The following is an 11,643-nucleotide window of genomic DNA, read 5'->3' as shown; positions in this document are numbered from 1 at the left end:
GCAACGGCTGGCAGAAAGCTTGGCTTCCTCTGTTACCTAGGAAACCTTGCTCTCTGTGGCTATAGCCATCTTGGTTTGGGTTAATTTGCATACTCGCTCTGATTGGATGGTGGGCGTGGCTTGTGGGTGTGTCGGAGGTATGGTCAATTTGCATATTTGTCTATTATTAGATTAGATTTGGATTTAATTTGCTAGGATTTTTTTTCTATCTTATTCACATGGATGCTTAGCATATTCATTTTCAACCTTTCTCCTTTTCTAATATGTGCTTTAAAGAAATGATGACTTTTGAGGAGAAGATGTGACCTGAGTTTTTAGAAACAAAATAGGAAGTACATAGCAGACTGATAGAATGTTATAAACAAAAACTTAGTGGTAAGAATGCATTTAAAGTGTTTTTATTATAGAACATTATTATTATTATTACTAGGGGCCCAGTGCACGAATTTGTGCACTTTGAAAGGAACTGTGGGCCGCAAGGCTGCGGTAGGCACAGGGGCCCAGGCCCATCCTCTGCTGCCCCCACCTGGCCTTTCCCGCTGCAGCCCCCTGTCCCCTGTCTGCCAGCAGCCCTGCTCCTGCTGCTCCCGTGCGCTGATGGCGCTGGCCCCGCTCACACCCGCTGAAGGCGTGGAGTGATTGGGGCCGGTGCCAGCAGCAGGTGCAAGTGGGGCCGGTGCAGTCAGCAGGTGCGAGCAGCAGCTGCTGCCCATATCACCCCTCAGGAGCAGGGGGAGGTGGAGATGCCCTCAGGGGCGATCAGGACTGGCAGCTGCCACTTGCACCTGCTGATGGCGCTGAGCAATTGGGACCAGCACTGGACACCAGCAGCAGGTGCAAGTGGTGGCTCCAGCGCCAGCTGTGGGTGTGAGCGGCGCTGGCGCTGGCAGTGGGTGCAAGTGGTGGCTCTGGTGCAGGCAGTGGGTGTGAGCGGGGCCATCGCCAGCAGTGGGTGCAAGAGGCGGCTAATCTCCCCTCAGGACCAGAGGGAGGTGGAGAAGCCCTGAGGGGTGATCAGGGCCAGCAGCTGCTGCTTGCACCTGCTGATGGCGCCGAGCGATCAGAGCTGACACCGGGCACCGGCAGTGGGTGTGAGTGGCAGCTCCAATGTCAGCAGTGGGTGTGCGTGGGGCCTGCACCAGCAGCAGGTGCAAGTGCCGGGTGGGACTGCGGCGCACGCGGGAGCCAAGAATTTTTAGTAACCACCAGAGGCTCACCCTGATGACCGTGACCGGCACCCCACCTTGGTCTGGTGCCCCCACTCACCTGCTCCACCATCCTGCTGTGGCCGATGCCCGCCATGTTCCATGCACGCCCCCTGTGGTCAGCGCATGTCATGACCGGTTGTTCGGTTGTTTGGTTGTTCCAGGTATTCCACTGTTCGGTCTATTTGCATATTAGCCTTTTATTATATAGGATTATTTTGTTAATCCACATGAGAATATTTTTTTTCCCATTGACTTTTAGAGAGAATGGAAAGAGAGTCAGAGAAAGAAAAACATTGATGTGAGAGAGACACATCGATTGATTGCTTCCTGCATGTGCCTGGACAGGGGCCTGGGATTGAGCCTATGATTGAGGGATGTGCCCTTCAGTCTGTGGGCCAACACTCTTTTTTTTTTTTTAAATAAATCTTTATTGTTCAGATTATTACAATTGTTTCTCCCTTTTTTCCCCATATCTCCCCATCACCCAGTTTCCTCCCCCCCGTTGTCCTTATCCATAGGTGTATGATTTTTGTCCAGTCTCTTCCCATACCCCCCACACAGACACCCCTTTCCCCCTGAGAATTATCAATCCACTCCCATTCTATGCCTCTGATTCTATTATGTTCACCAGTTTATTCTGTTCCTCAGATTTTTAATTCACTTGATTTTTAGAATCACTTGTTGATAGATATGTATTTGTTGTTTATAATTTTTATCTTTACTTGTTTCTTCTTTTTCCTCTTTTTAAAAAATACCTTTCAGCATTTCATATAATACTGGTTTGGTGGTGATGAACTCCTTTAGCTTTTTCTTATCTGTGAAGCTCTTTATCTGACCTTCAATTCTGAATGATAACTTTGCTGGGTAGAGTAGTCTTGGTTGTAGGTTCTTGCTATTCATCACTTTGAATATTTCTTGCCATTCCCGTCTGGCCTGCATAGTTTCTGTTGAGAAATCAGCTGACAGTTGTATGGGTGCTCCCTTGTAGGTAACTAACTGTTTTTCTCTTGCTGCTTGTAAGATTCTCTCTTTGTCTATTGCCCTTGGCATTTTAATGATGATGATGTCTTGGTGTGGTCCTCTTTGGATTCCTCTTGTTTGGGGTTCTGTGCACTGCCTGAACTTGTAAGTCTATTTCTTTCACCAGGTGGGGGAAGTTTTCTGTCATTATTTCTTCAAGTAGGTTTTCAGTATCTTGCTCTCTCTCTTCTGGCACCCCAAAAATTCGGATATTGGTACACTTAAAGCCATCCCGGAGGCTCCTTATGCTATCCTCACACTTTTGGATTCTTCTTTCTTTCCGCCTCTCTGGTTGGGTGTTTTTTTCTTCCTCATATTCCAGATCTTTGGTTTGACTCTTCGGGTGCGGTGGTCTACTCTGTATATTCTTTATTTCAGACAGTGTATGCATAATTTCTGACTGGTCCTTTTCCATTTTTTTGGTATTCTCATTTAGGTCCTTGAAGATCTCTTCAAGTTTCTCAGCGGTTTTTAGAAGATTCTTGAGTAACCTTATAAATATGGTTCTGAACACTGTGTCATCCATTAGTTTGCTTTCATCTATCTCTCCTACTTGTGACATACTTCGATGTCTCCACATTTTGGCTGCCTCCCTGTGTTGATGGAGTGGCTTTGTGTGGTCGGTGACCTATAGGGGCTGGTAGCTCAGCTTCCCCAATCACCCTAGGTGGTTGCCCTTTGTGGGCTGAGTGGAAAGTTTTGGTGTAGTTAAAAGCCCTGATTGCTGTTGGTACACTGGGAGGAATTGACCTCTGGTCCAATTGGTTGTGAGGGCCTGCTGTGTCTATAACGGAAGAATTGTTGTGCTGGAGACACAGTAGGGCTTTGGTGCTCACTGAGTCTGCCTCTTGAATGTGTCCCTTATGAGAGTGGTTGAAATCTGGTGTTGTCCACACCGACAGAAAAGTCACTCTCACTCTCCGACTGATGGCCGAGAGTCCCATAGGCATCTGGGTCCCCCGTGTGTCCCCAGAAACTGGAGTTCAGAGTGGTTGGGATTGTTGGTATCACTGGCGGGAATTGATCTCCAAGCCAGTTGGCTGTGAGGATCAGCAGTGTCTCCACTGGGAGAGCTTCTGTGCTCAGCTTGGATGGGGAGGAGTCTCAGGGTGGTGCAGACAAGCTTTGGTTTCCCGTCTGCTCCGCCTTAAGAGGGGCGGTTTCTCCGTGCCCGAATTAATGGCTGCGTGCCTGTGAGAGAAGGCAGCTTTCGAGCCTCTCCTGCTGCCTAACAGACCAGTTTCTCCCCAGCTGGGGCTGGATTTCAGTGCAGACTGGAGGTTTTGTTTTTCTCCCGAACGAGAAATCCAGTCACTGGGAGGGCTGTGCTCAGCTTGGATGGAGCGGAGTCTCAGAATGGCGCAGACAAACTTGGTTTCCGTCCGCATTGCCCTAAAAGGGCTGGTTTCTCCGTGCCCTAATCAATGGCTGCGCGCCTGTGAGAGAAGGCAGCTTTCGAACCTCGCTCGCTGCCAAACAGACCAGTTTCTCCCCGACCGCAGCTGGATTTCAGTGCAGTCGGGAGGTTTTGTTTTTCTCCCAAACGAGAAAGCTAGCCACGCAGCATCTGCTGCCCTCCCTCTCTGCGCGCTTTGAGCAAGCCAGCCACGTATTCAGCTGCCCACCCTTTCCGCGCTCACGGATCTCCGCACCTCCAGAGTTCCTGAGGCTCAGCGTCCCCCTCTCTTTTTTCTCTAGTTGTAGGTTTTCCACTCTGCCAGCTTTCCAGTGGTTCTGGACGGTGTGCGCTCTGTTTTCCAGTTGTAGTTTCAAAATTGTTGTGGTAGAGAACAATTAGGTGTTTACCTTATGCCGCCATCTTGGTTTCTCTCTGTGGGCCAACACTCTTAACCACTGAGAAAACTGGCTAGGGCTATTATAGAACATTTTAAACATATATACAGGTAGAGAGAGTGATATAATGAACACCTAAGTACCTATCACCCTGTTCCAACTGATATCAACTCATGGCCCATCTTCCCTTCCTTCAGTATTATTTTGAAGCAAATCATGGACATCATCTGCAACTATTTCAGCAAACATGTCTCAAAGATTGGAACTCTTTTTTATTTGTTTAATATAAAACCAGCCCAATGGGGACCTTGTAATGAACTGCTAATAAGCAGTGACATTATCACAGTTCTTTGGCCTGATGACTCATAAATATCCAAATCTGGGTGACATGGTTTTCTTACTCGTAAATCCAAACTCAAATCTTGGAACCTACATCTCCAAGAGCACAAAAAGTCACACTTGTAAATACCAGAGAAAAAGAATCCAAAGATGTTGATGTCATAGGAAGGCATTTCCCCATTAGTGTCTAGGAATCTTATTTAGATCACCTGAGTAGGAGGCAGTGTTCCAGAAAACAGCCCAGCACAGCCAATGGGCCATTTAGAAGGGTTCTTGTTTAAGGGGCATGATACCTTGTAAAGTGACAGGCATGTACTCTTGCATTAACTTGACATTGACTATCCTTCTCCTCCTTTGCATTGACTATCCTTATCTCACTCTGGCATTTGGTAGTTCACCTTTGTCTAAGGTGACCAGATTTTACATTGGTAAAGTGGGACACCATTGACCGGGAGGGGGGGGGGGTGGGGGCGTTCTTGATTAAAAATTTGGTCTATATGGAGCAACAAAAATTTTCATAGAACGCAAAAATAGTATTGTAATATATATTTTTAAATTTCAACATAAGTATAATTTACAAATATAATAAATAAAAAATTATGTATAGTACTATTTTATTCTTTGGCATATTTCTCATTTGAGTGAATTTTTTTTAGTAGATTGCTGTCGTTGTTTAAAAGGTCATGAATTTGCTGTAACGTAAGTCGTAAGTGTCACTTTCAAGGCTGGCGCTAGACTTTTTGCCGCCACTATAAAATATAAATAATACGAGTACTGTCTGCTAAATTCAAGAAAATTTATGTATTTATGAAATAAATAAATAAATTACTTACCTAAATTATCTGAATAGCTGATTTGTAATGACATCACTTGTTTAACTAGCTTACTAGCACACAGTACGATGTGTATCGTCTGAGAGACAGTTACAAAATGTTTTCGTCATTGCCAATCCCAAAAAATGCCATTGTTCATTAAGTCCAAACAATGGTGGTCGAATTCTCACAACTGATCAACAATGCGAACTTTGATAAGCAGTTCTCGATAATCAGTTCTCAACAATTATTTGTTATTATTAAAGTTTAACATTATAAAATTAACAAAAATAATATAAAACTCATATCCTGGCTAAATAGCCACATGGCCGCCAAAAACCGTATATTCCCTTCCTGTTCTCCCGCTGTTCCCTAGCTTGTAGTGCATTCTTTCAAAAAATCGGGACTTTTTAAAAATGCCGTGGGACAAATTGTTAAAAATCGGGACTGTCCCGCCAAAAACGGTCACCTTACATTTGTATCCCATGATTGGTGTGGATTTTGAGATCCTGGGAGAGGCATGCTCTTTTCTGTTCCTGGGGGATCAGCTTAGTTTGGGAATCAGATAGAACTAGGTGTGAATTCTCCCTCCTACTGAAGAGACTTAGATACTCTTTTAGGTTTTTCCTCATCCATAAAACCAATTGGTAATGGCTACTTAGCAAGGTAATTGTGAGAATTAATATAATATGTGAACTACATGGTATTTGCTACTAGCTATTCCTTTCCATTTTAGGTCAAACCTGACCATCTAGGAGTTACTGGAACCATGACACCTGTGGTCTCGGTCAACAGAAATTCTATAAATTAAACTCTGTTTTGGATATTTATTACCACTAGATCAGACTCTCTGAGTTGTCTGCTCTTAAAATGTTTTTCATACGTCTTAGTTTCTGAATTCGAAAGTTCTCTCAAAGTTTCTAGTTTCTCTACTGTTCCACCCTGGGTGGTAGGAGTTCTTCAAAATGTTAGATATTCTTATTTAACTGAAATTCCTGCCTTTGAACTGTCTGCTGACAGCATTAGCATTCTTAGAACTCCACATTTATATTTCATTATATCCTCTCTAACCCATTTTGAGTTCTTAATTGAGCCATAATAATTTGGAGAGAATATATTATTTTTTTAAATAGCACCATGGGGAATCAGAATTACTAGAATGAGAGAAAAGGCTTTGAAAGAGCATTTGGAAACTCCAAAGGAAACACTCATTTGCTCCACAAATTAACCTGCAGTTAGCTTTCCCAGTGACTAGACTTATACTTAGTTGGGTCAACATCATATCTATTTAGTCTCCATGGCTTCATTTTTCTATCTTCACAGTGGTAGGTAATAGTGTCAGTGGTCAGTATCCTCTGGATGGATTCTGAATAAATATTCATTTGCTTTATTAATAATAATAGCATCCTAATACCTGTCATACAGTGTCAGGGAGAAGAGTATTGTGGTTAAACACAAGAGTTTTAGAGCCAGACAATGTGGGTTTGAAGCCCAGCTCTATAACTTACTACTGATGGGACTTTGGGAAAGTTACTTAACCTTTTAAACCTTTACTTTCTTCATCTGTAAAATGGCAATAATAATAGCATCTATTTCATAGGGCTGTTAGAGGATTAAGTGAAATAATTTTTGGTATTTAAGTACCCTATAAAAATCTTTTTTATGATCATTCTTAAAAGTACTAATGATGATTAATGATTGAAATAAATAGATGTGAAAGCACTAGCACAGTAAGTGCTTAACAAATGTGAAAAGGTAATTATTTTTCTCTTTCAGTACTTCCTTCAATATCAACTGAGCAACAAAGATGAAAAGCAAATGGCAAAGAGTTTAAGGGCCTGGATTCTGGAATCAGATTCTCAGGGTTCAAATCCTAAACCAAATGTTTACTAGCTGTGTAACCTTAGGTAAGTGATTTAACTTCTCTGTGCCTCAGTTTTCTCATCTATAAAGTTAGGATAATAGCCCAGCTGGCGTGGCTTACATCGATCTATGAATCAGGAGGTCACAGTTCTATTCCCCATCAGGGCATTTGCCTGGATTGCGGGCTGGATCCCCAGTGTGGGGTGTGCAGGAGACAGCCAACCAATGATTCTCTATCATTATAGATGTTTCTATCTCTCTCTCTCCCTCTCCCTCTCTGAAATCAATAAGAATATATTTTTAAAATAAAATTAGGATAATAATAGAGCCTACCTCATAGAATTATTACAAGGATTAAATGGATTGACATTAGTAAAGTATTTAATAACAGCTTCAACACATAGGGTTATATACATATGATTAAATAAAATATATTTTATTTGTTAATTTTTTAAAACATGTTCTTTATTGATTTTAGAGAGAGGGGAAAGGAGAGGAATAGAGAGATAGAAACATCAATGAGAGAGAGACATCGATTGGCTGCCTCCTATATGACCCCTACCAGAAATTGATCCTGCACCCCAGGCACATGCCCCGACTGGGAATCAAACCGGTGACCTCTTGGTTTTGTGGGTCTACGCTCAACCACTGAACAATGTTGGCTGAGCTACTTGTTAATTTTTAATCTCAAATTCCAGGTGCACAAGTCCTCATTATGTAAATATATGGGGGAAGGGAGCAGTGACTGACATATTGCAGTTGGATGAACTATGGATTAGTTATATTGACACAGTTTGAAAACTCAGGGGAGACAAACATGAAAGCCAAGTATCTACAGTTATGATATTGTTAATTATCCAATATTTATCACACATCAGCTTATGATTTAAATATTAGACATCAATTATCTTATTTAATTTTACACAATCCTTTAAAAATATTTCTTTTTCTTTCTTTTTTCTTAGAGAGAGAAGAAGGGAGAGGCAGAGGTGGAGGGAGAGGGAGAGGGAGAGCGAGAGAGCGAGAGAGCGAGAGGAGAGAGGGAGAGAGAGAGAGAGAGAGAGAGAGAGAGAGAGATCAGTTCGAGAGTGAAACATGGATTGGCTGCTTCCTGCATGGGGATCAAGCCCACAACCTGGGCACGTGCTCTGACCAGGAATTGAACTGGCAACCTTTTGGTGCACAAGGATGATGCCCAAGCAACCAAGCCACACTAGCCAGGGTTCCTGTGGTTCTCAACCTGTCTAATGCCGCGACCCTTTAATACAGTTCCTCATGTTGTGGTGACCCCCAACCATAAAATTATTTTCGTTGCTACTTCATAACTGTAATTTGGCTACTGTTAATGAATCATAATGTAAATATCTGTGTTTTCCGATGATCTTAGGCTCTACAGCAGCGGTTCTCAACCTGTGGGTCGCGACCGACCCACAGGTTGAGAACCACTAGCAGGGTTGCCTGCTAGTGGCATTAGAAAGGATGAGAACCACTGGTTTATACAATCCTTTGATGCAGAAGTTATTTTATCCCTATGTTAAAGATGAGAGAAATGAGGAACAGAAACTATGTAACTTGCCTAAGATCACAGAGTAGAGCCAAGTCAACTCCCAAGTCTGTCTGCACAACCTTTGCCTCTCTCTTTTTTTTTAAAAAGATTTTTTAAATTTTATATTTTATTGATTTTTTACAGAGAGGAAGGGAGAGGGATAGAGAGCTAGAAACATCGACCAGCTGCCTCTTGCACATCCCCTACCAGGGATGTGCCCGCAACCAATGTACATGCCCTTGACCGGAATCGAACCTGGGACCTTTCAGTCTGCAGACCGACGCTCTATCCACTGAGCCAAACCGGTTTCAGCTTGCCTGTCTCTTTCATATCCCATGGCCTTCCTAGAGAGACAGGCAAATAGTGTTCTGCAGGTCTTGGGCTTAGGCAGGTGGTTTTTCATACTTTGAGTCATTGACCCCTTTGAGATACCAGTGGACTCTCAGAAAAAATGCACACACCAGGTTAAGTTTTCCTGGTCCAGGCAGAGGTGTTTAAAGAATAGTGTTGGTGTTCTACATGGCCTAATAATGCTAGTTCAAATATTCAAGTAACGTAAAATAAGCTTTCTCCCCTAAAATTTATTTTACTGTTTATCCTTTTTAAAAATGTTTTTATTAATTTCTGAGAGGAAGGGAGAGAGAGAGAGGGATAGAAACATCAATGATGAGAGAGAATCATTGATGGGCTGCCTCCTGCACACCTCCTGCTGGGGATCAAACCCACAACCCGGGCCTGTGCCCTAACTGGGAATCAAATCATGACCTCCTGGTTCATAGATCAATGTTCAACTACTGAGCCACACCGGCTCGGCCTTGACTATTTATCCTAAGATGTGTTTGTAAAGCATGGAAACAAATATCATAAATGTAGGTACTCCTGAGTCTTGCTAGTAATATAAGAATAAACACATTAATGAATAAATCTGGAAGCACTGCTCTAGCTGGTTTGGCTTAGTGGGTAGAGCATCAGCCTGTGGACTGAAGGGTCCCGTGTTCGATTCTCGTCAAGGGCATATGCCTGGGTTGCAGGCTCGATCCCCGTAGGGGGCGTGCAGGAGGCAGCCAGTCAATGATTCTCTCTCATGATTGATGTTTCTATCTCTCTCTCTCCCTCTTCCTTTCTCTCTGAAATCCATAAAAATGTATTTTAAAAAATCTGGAAGCGCTAAAGGCTGGCTCAGTGAAAAATGCGGTGGTAAGTTCAGACACAGAATGTGGACTGACAGCAGGGGGTCTCTGACAATTACATCAACAGTTAAATTTCTGAACAGACAGCAGCAGTAGGTACTGAAAGAGTGTTGGTTTTGGGGCAGCCACAGAGCAGCTATGCTTTCCCACAGTTCCTGGAACACTTCCCTTTGCCAGAGCCCTAGGACCTCCCCTTGCTTTCCAGGCAGGGAGAGTTCAATACTGAAACTACATTTGTTCAGGATCCAGCCCTCTCTCAGAGGCAGAAGTCCCAGCTTACGTTAGTTTTATCTTAAACATCCATTGGCAACACTTACTGTTTTGGTCGCTCATCATGTATTTGCTCTTCCTCTGGGTCAGCGCACCCTGAATTCCCCTTGGTGAACTATTTCTCCATGACACTCAACCCAGGGGGTTGTGGCTTGCGTGGGACGCCTTTCTTTCTCCACAGGTGGAACATATGACCAAGCCCTGACTAAGTAGAAGTGGGCAGTGACCCAGATTGATTGAATCAGCGAGTCCAGGGACTCACACAGGAGGTGTTAGAAGAGGTGCTCTCTCCTCTGCTGGAACGCAGCCTGGGAGGCTGATTGCCCAGAGAGCTTCCAAGTGGAGAATTAGGACGAAGCTAACACAGTGAGAGGAAGAGCCAACACCGGGAGAGAAACTGTATCCCGATAACATCATTTGGGTTCCTGGATCAAGGTAAGCCTGAAAAATCATCCTGAGGCTTTTCAACAACAGACCACAACCCTCTGCTGATGCCCATTTTAGTTGAGTTTCTATCCCTTGCAATGGAAAGAGTCTAAACTGACACTGAATCTAGCAGGTTATGGAATTTTGTGTCATCCATGGTAGCTTGTGCCACTGTTTTTTTTTTTTTTTTAAAGTATTTATTTATCTTGGAAAAATCTATTTTTTCTTCTTAAAAATACAGTAAAGAGACCTTCACCAACCCCTAATTATTAATTACCATAGCAGCATGCAATTCCAAAATTCAACATAGTGCATATGAGAGTATACCCTCCAAAGCAACAGGTGAAGGACAGAAGAAGCTGCCGCGGAATTTGGGTGCTGGGGTCACACACCAGCTGCTTGGGGCACAGGATTCTGGAAATTAATGTTTTAGCAAAATGATCTATTATTACATGATGTGGACTTTAGGGTTATTAAAGAGTAAGCTAAATCTTGAATGATAAATCCCCAATGCCAGAGATTAACTACAGTGCCTCACTGTGTTAATTTATCCAATTGCAATATAGTTCCTTTTCCTTCCCTTTTATCAAGTCATATTTTTCCTTTGAAAGTCTTCATGTCTAATATTTATGCTCCTGAGTGAATTCTGGGTCCAAATAACATTTGGTAACTACTAAAGCAAAATGGAAATATTGGAAATATTCCAACTCCTTGTTTATTTTAAAACTAACATTTAATCATTCCATAAAGTCCATAGTTTATTGACCTTTACATTTTAGATTTTCTGAACTTACAGATACAGGAAAAGCAGAGACATTTAAATGAGTTTCACTTTAAGAGAAGCTGGTATTTAGGAAGGAAGATTTATGGAATGACTATTTGAGGAGTGATTATTTGTATTTAAAAATATTTTTCACTTTAAACAAAACTTCTTCTATGTTTCCTATTAATATTCACCCTAGTGAATAAATTATTGACTTAATATATAAAAATTTACTTAGGATTTCAGAGCAGGAAGAATGTTTGAAGAGAATCTCACATTTCTGAAAGCCAAGGAAAGACATAAGTTAAATAATTTGCACAGTCAGTGGTTGCTCAGGTAGTGGTAGTTGGGAATTTGCCACCAGCAGACCCTCCTTCTTAAAAGAACTTCAGAAACCCTGCCCTTCCCCCTC

The sequence above is a fragment of the Eptesicus fuscus genome, chromosome 14 (assembly GCF_027574615.1).
Source record: "Eptesicus fuscus isolate TK198812 chromosome 14, DD_ASM_mEF_20220401, whole genome shotgun sequence".
Lineage (NCBI taxonomy): Eukaryota > Metazoa > Chordata > Mammalia > Chiroptera > Vespertilionidae > Eptesicus > Eptesicus fuscus.
Note: the sequence above shows the minus strand (reverse complement) of the source record.